Below are 5,815 nucleotides of genomic sequence, written 5' to 3'. Positions count from 1 at the left end.
GTTACTGTAGCCTTGTAGTATAGTTTGAAATCAGGTAGCGTGATGCCTCCAGCTTTGTTCTTTTGACTTAGGATTGTCTTGGAGATGCGGGCTCTTTTTTGGTTCCATATGAACTTTAAGGCAGTTTTTTCCAATTCTGTGAAGAAACTCGTTGGTAGCTTGATGGGGATGGCATTGAATCTATTAATAGCCTACCAACGAAAAAAAGTCCAGGACCAGATGGATTCACAGCTGAATTCTACCAGAGGTACAAGGAGGAGCTGGTACCATTCCTTCTGAAACTATTCCAATCAATAGAAAAAGAGGGAATCCTCCCTAACTCATTTTATGAGGCCAACATCATCCTGATACCAAAGCCTGGCAGAGACACAACAAAAAAAGAGAATTTTAGACCAATATCCCTGATGAACATCGATGCAAAAATCCTCAATAAAATACTGGCAAACTGGATTCAACAGCACATCAAAAAGCTTATCCACCATGATCAAGTGGGCTTCATCCCTGGGATGCAAGGCTGGTTCAACATTCGCAAATCAATAAACATAATCCAGCATATAAACAGAACCAAAGACAAGAACCACATGATTATCTCAATAGATGCAGAAAAGGCTTTTGACAAAATTCAACAGCCCTTCATGCTAAAAATGCTCAATAAATTCGGTATTGATGGAATGTACCTCAAAATAATAAGAGCTATTTATGACAAACCCACAGCCAATATCATACTGAATGGGCAAAAACTGGAAAAATTCCCTTTGAAAACTGGCACAAGACAGGGATGCCCTCTCTCACCACTCCTATTCAACATAGTGTTGGAAGTTCTGGCTAGGGCAATCAGGCAAGAGAAAGAAATCAAGGGTATTCAGTTGGGAATAGAAGAAGTCAAATTGTCCCTGTTTGCAGATGACATGATTGTATATTTAGAAAATCCCATTGTCTCAGCCCAAAATCTCCTTAAGCTGATAAGCAACTTCAGCAAAGTCTCAGGATACAAAATTAATGCGCAAAAATCACAAGCATTCATATACACCAGTAACAGACAGAGAGCCAAATCATGAATGAACTTCCATTCACAATTGCTTCAAAGAGAATAAAATACCTAGGAATCCAACTTACAAGGGATGTAAAGGACCTCTTCAAGGAGAACTACAAACCACTGCTCAGTGAAATAAAAGAGGACACAAACAAATGGAAGAACATACCATGCTCATGGATAGGAAGAATCAATATTGTGAAAATGGCCATACTGCCCAAGGTTATTTATAGCACAAAGGTTTTCAGGGTGAGGTTTGATTCAGTAAGCCCTTCAAAGTCACATCTGTCCATATCTCTTTTCTGCATATACCTTCAAGCAAGCATAGATGCCTATAATGCTGAGAACCACACCTATCAAGAGAGTGATTGCATCATTGGCTTCTACTGCTTCGACAACAGGCAGCATCAAAGGCGTGATATGAGAACTAAGGATAACTGTGTTGAAACTGAGGTCATGATGTTGGAATCTTGAGGGCTGAAGGTTCCAAAGACATGGTGTATAGAATTCTATTTGACTTGAAATTTTCCCTTCCTGGAGCACCGAATGCTGTAGTTTAGAGGTTGCACATGGCACTGCCTTCCAGGAAGCAGCCGTAACAGGAATCAGCACTAGGGATTTCTTACCAGGATTTGATCTTACCCATCCGTGGGAGCTGCTGACACAGTCTCTGTAAGACTCTTGCCCTCGGGTCTGATGCTGAACTTGCAGTCTGCAGGGCAGGCAGCTGGGTCAGAGAGATGGGGTGAACCACCCTGCAAATCTCACACCAGGAGCTTCTACATGGCCCACCCTAACTGGAAACATACAGGAAAACGAATTCTGGGAAATGTAATTCAACCTTGCCGGGTTGGCATTTATAAAGCCACCTCAGGTAGCATGTGGAATGAGGAGAAAGCTCAAGAATCAGGTTTTGGACAGGAAAGAAAGCAAAGAAGCTCAGGAGTTCGGTGTGGCGGATGGGCACTCATGCTCCATGCCTTTGAATTACCTCTAACTGAATTTCCTCCTTGTGCTGCTCAAATTCCCAGGGCAGAGGCCAGGTGGCTCTTGTGGGTCAGGTACTTACTCCTTGGCCAGGGGAGGGTGGACACTTGGTTGACTGTCCAATATCATTGCACCCAATGGGGGAATGCTGGTCCCCCAAAGGGAAATCAAAGCACTGTCATGAGAGTGAGGGAAGTGGATGCTGGGCAGACAGACATGGTGAATGCTTACTGCCCTGTGAATGCTACAGAATAGGGAGGCAGGAGGCATTGAAAGCAAATTTCTTTGCTGCTCAGGTCAGCTTCTAGCCTTACTCTGAAGTCAAGCTTTTGGAGAGTGAAGACAACATCTTTCTCATGCTCTTCCCAATACCTAATCATGACAAAGGACTGAAGTTGGGGTGAAGACAGCAAAGCAGCCCCAGAATCAGGGCTTCTAGTTACCACTCTTCCTTCTGTCAGGGGTGCGTGTGTGTGTGTGTGTGTGTGTATGTGTATGCACATGCAATTTCTAGAAGGGTACAAAACCTTTCAGATGATCAGAGTGACTCCCTAGAGGCTACCACCTACTGCTTTAGGTTTGGTGTAACTCTGCAATTCTGTATGTTCAATCAATTGATATTTATCAAAGATGGATTAAGAAGCTGTGTAGTATAATAATTAAGTCTGGACTCTGAAGCCCAGAATGCCTGAGTTAAAATCCTAATTCTACCACTTCCTAGCCTGTTGAGAAAGTTCCTCAACCTTTTTATGCCTTGATTTCCTCATCTGTAAAATAGAGGTAATGATCATAGTTACCTCACAGGTTTGTTGTGAGGATTTAATGATTAGAGCACATAGTGGTCTTAGGCTTGTGTCTGGTGCACAGGATGTGCTCAACACAAATTTAGTTACTATTTCCCAACATTGCTTCAGGATCTGTAGAAGGGTGGGACACAATCTCTGATTTTGAAGAACTTAAAACTTAATCGAAGAGACAAGAGCGACATATGGAAACAAGAGCCAACAACTGTGGCATTAAGTGTTAAATTTTGTGGTTCCAGCATATACAGAAATCAAGAAGGGGGCAGAGCAGTACAGGACGCGGAAGCTAAGGAAGGCTGGACAGAGGGGGAAGAAGCCTTGGCCTGGGGTGGAGGGATGGTGGGACGGGCCAGGGGAGATCACTTGGAGTGAAGATGTTGATGATGGGAGTGCATGTGGCATGTTGGGAGAAAGAGAGACGCTGATCACAGAGAAAGAGGCTATGATTGTGTCAGTAATGACTTTTTGGCTTCAAGACACAGGAACCCAACTCACATTGAGTTAATACAAAAAGAGGAGGTGTGAAACCATGAAGTGCAGGGATAAATTACCTTCCGGCATGGCTGAATGAAACACAAAAAGCTCAAATCATGCTTCCAGGGCAGTGTCTGTTAGAGTCTTGGATCTCTTTCCTCTGGGTTGACTGTATTCTCAGGCAGGCTTTCCCTCCATGGTGGCAAAAGTGACTGGGTGTATATCATCCCAGCTGAGCAACCCCAGTGGGCAGAGAACAATTTCCCCTCCATCGGTTCCTGCAAAGGCCTTGGGATTGAGGCTCATGGGCCTGGCTGGGTCGCCAGCCCATCCTTGAGCTAATTGTGACAGTCAGGGAGGATGGGTGCTCTCATTATTCAGGCCCAATCATCAGCCCACAATTTTCAAACAACAGAGAGGGTATTGAGGTAGTTCCCACAGCAAAGTCAGGCTGCCACCATGAGAAGGGGAACTGACATTGGGCAGGCAAGAACAGCAGATGCCTTTGGAGGACTCAGTCCCAGCCCAGCTCTTCATGAGCTCTAGAGCTTTGGACAAGTCATTCAACCTTTGCAGGCCTCTACCTGTAACCTGAAAAACGGGCGATAGAGAGTCTGCCAATCAAACAGGGTAAGGTCTGCATAGGCTCTCTGAAGAGACAGAGCCTCCTGCAAATCTCAAGAGCGATCGTTAAGAGGTGACTAGCCTGATCAGACAAGAAAGAACACTTAGAGCAAGTACATGTGTGTGTTTATTTTGTTTTGTTTTTTGAGATGGAGTCTTGCTCTGTCACACAGGCTGGAGTGCAGTGACTCAATCTCCACTCATTGCAACCTCTGCCTCCCGGCTTCAAGCAATTATTCTGCCTCAGTCTCCCGAGTAGCTGGGACTACAGGTGTGTGCCACTACATGCAGCTATTTCCCCCCGCCCCCCGTATTTTTAGTAGAGATGGGATTTCACCATGTTGGCCAGGCTTGTCTCGAACTCCTGACCTCAAGTGATCCACCCACCTCAGCCTCCCAAAGTGTTGGGATTACAGGCATGAGTCACCACGTCTGGCCTTGTTTTGTGTTTTGAGACAGGGTCTCACTCTGTCGCCCAGGCTGGAGTGCAGTGTTGCAAACATGGCTCACTGCAACACCTCTTAGGCTGAAGCCATCCTTCCACCTCAGCCTCCTGAGTAGCTGGGACTACAGACATGCGCCACCATGCACAGCTAATTTTTTAGTTTTTGTATAGACAGGATCTCCCTATGTTGCCCAGGCTGGTGTTGAACTCCTGGACTCAAGCAATCCTCCCGCCTTGGCCTCCCAAAGTGTTGGGATTACAGTCATGAGCCACCGTGCCCAGCCAGAGCAAGTGTATGAGAAATAAAGTGCCTAGGATGGATGTCACAGAACCCTGAAGAGGACGTAGGAACACTGACAAAGGACTCCTCAAGGGCAGAGGAATATGCCCCATGGTGCCATGCTGGGCAGCTAGAGTGGGTGCTGAGTAACTATTTGATGTTAAATATGAGGGCATAGGCCAGGTGTGGTGGCTCATACTTGTAATCCCAGCACTTTGGGAGGCAGAGGTGGGCGGATCATGAGGAGATCAAGACCAGTCCGGCTAATATGGTGAAACCCTGTCTCTACTAAAAATACAAAAATTAGCCGGGTGTGTTAGCACACACCTATAGTCCCAGCTACTCGGGAGGCTGAGGCAGGAGAATTGCTTAAACACAGGAGGCGGAGGTTGCAGTGGGCTGAGATCATACCACTGCACTCCAGCCTGGGAGACAGAACGAGACTATACCTTAAAAAAAATTGTGTGTATATATATATGTATGAGGGCATATGTTACCAAAGGATAAATACCTCACAGAAGAGTCAACACAGTAACAAATGTGGGCCTCTGCCCTCGGAGGCTCTCATTAGTTACCAGCGGGGAGACCAGGCTTCATTTGGGGGCCCTAGGACCTCCCTCTCCTCATGGTTCTGTTATGAGCAACCTGGGAAAGTGAGGGGAAAATGGGGATTGTTAAGTAGTGCAGCTCACATCTAACAGCCAATCTGCCGTGAGGGAAGGGCACGCTGAGAAGCGCTGCTCCCTCTGGCTGGACTGTTATTTACAAGGCCTAGTGAGACCACAGGCGGTGACCCTGGTGCTGGTCCTTAGGGAGGAGTCTCTGAAGTCAAGACGGAAGGCAGTGGAAACCCAGAGGGTCAGGCACTGATTCACAAGGCCTGCTCAACACCCAATAGGCAAAGGCCCCCAAAATAAGCCGTTCAGATCCACATGCCTGTGGTGCCCCCCACCTCGGGTGACCATCTGTCCTGGGATGCTACTGGCCTTTTAGTATGAAAAACAGAAATTCCCAGGAAAAGCAAGATGAGTTGGTTGCCCTTCCCCACCTTTATGAGCTAAATTGAATTGTCCTCTGTGGAGGTTCCAAGGAGAGGCCCAGAAGTGTGTCAGGAAGGGTGGGTAGGGAGGGCAAACAGAGACAACTCGGACCTTGCCTGCCCATGCCTT

The 5,815-nt window shown here is 46.6% G+C and overlaps 1 pseudogene; it reads right to left on the bottom strand.

Annotated features, from left to right (window-relative positions):
• Window positions 1-779: 779 nt before the first annotated feature.
• LOC140713337 (small integral membrane protein 30-like) lies at window positions 780-5,471 on the bottom strand (annotated as a pseudogene).
• Window positions 5,472-5,815: the final 344 nt, after the last annotated feature.

This window comes from Chlorocebus sabaeus, chromosome 14 (genome assembly GCF_047675955.1).
Source record: "Chlorocebus sabaeus isolate Y175 chromosome 14, mChlSab1.0.hap1, whole genome shotgun sequence".
Classification (NCBI taxonomy): Eukaryota; Metazoa; Chordata; class Mammalia; order Primates; family Cercopithecidae; genus Chlorocebus; species Chlorocebus sabaeus.
The sequence above is the reverse complement of the archived record's forward strand: the minus strand, read 5'-3'. Positions and strand labels throughout refer to the sequence as shown.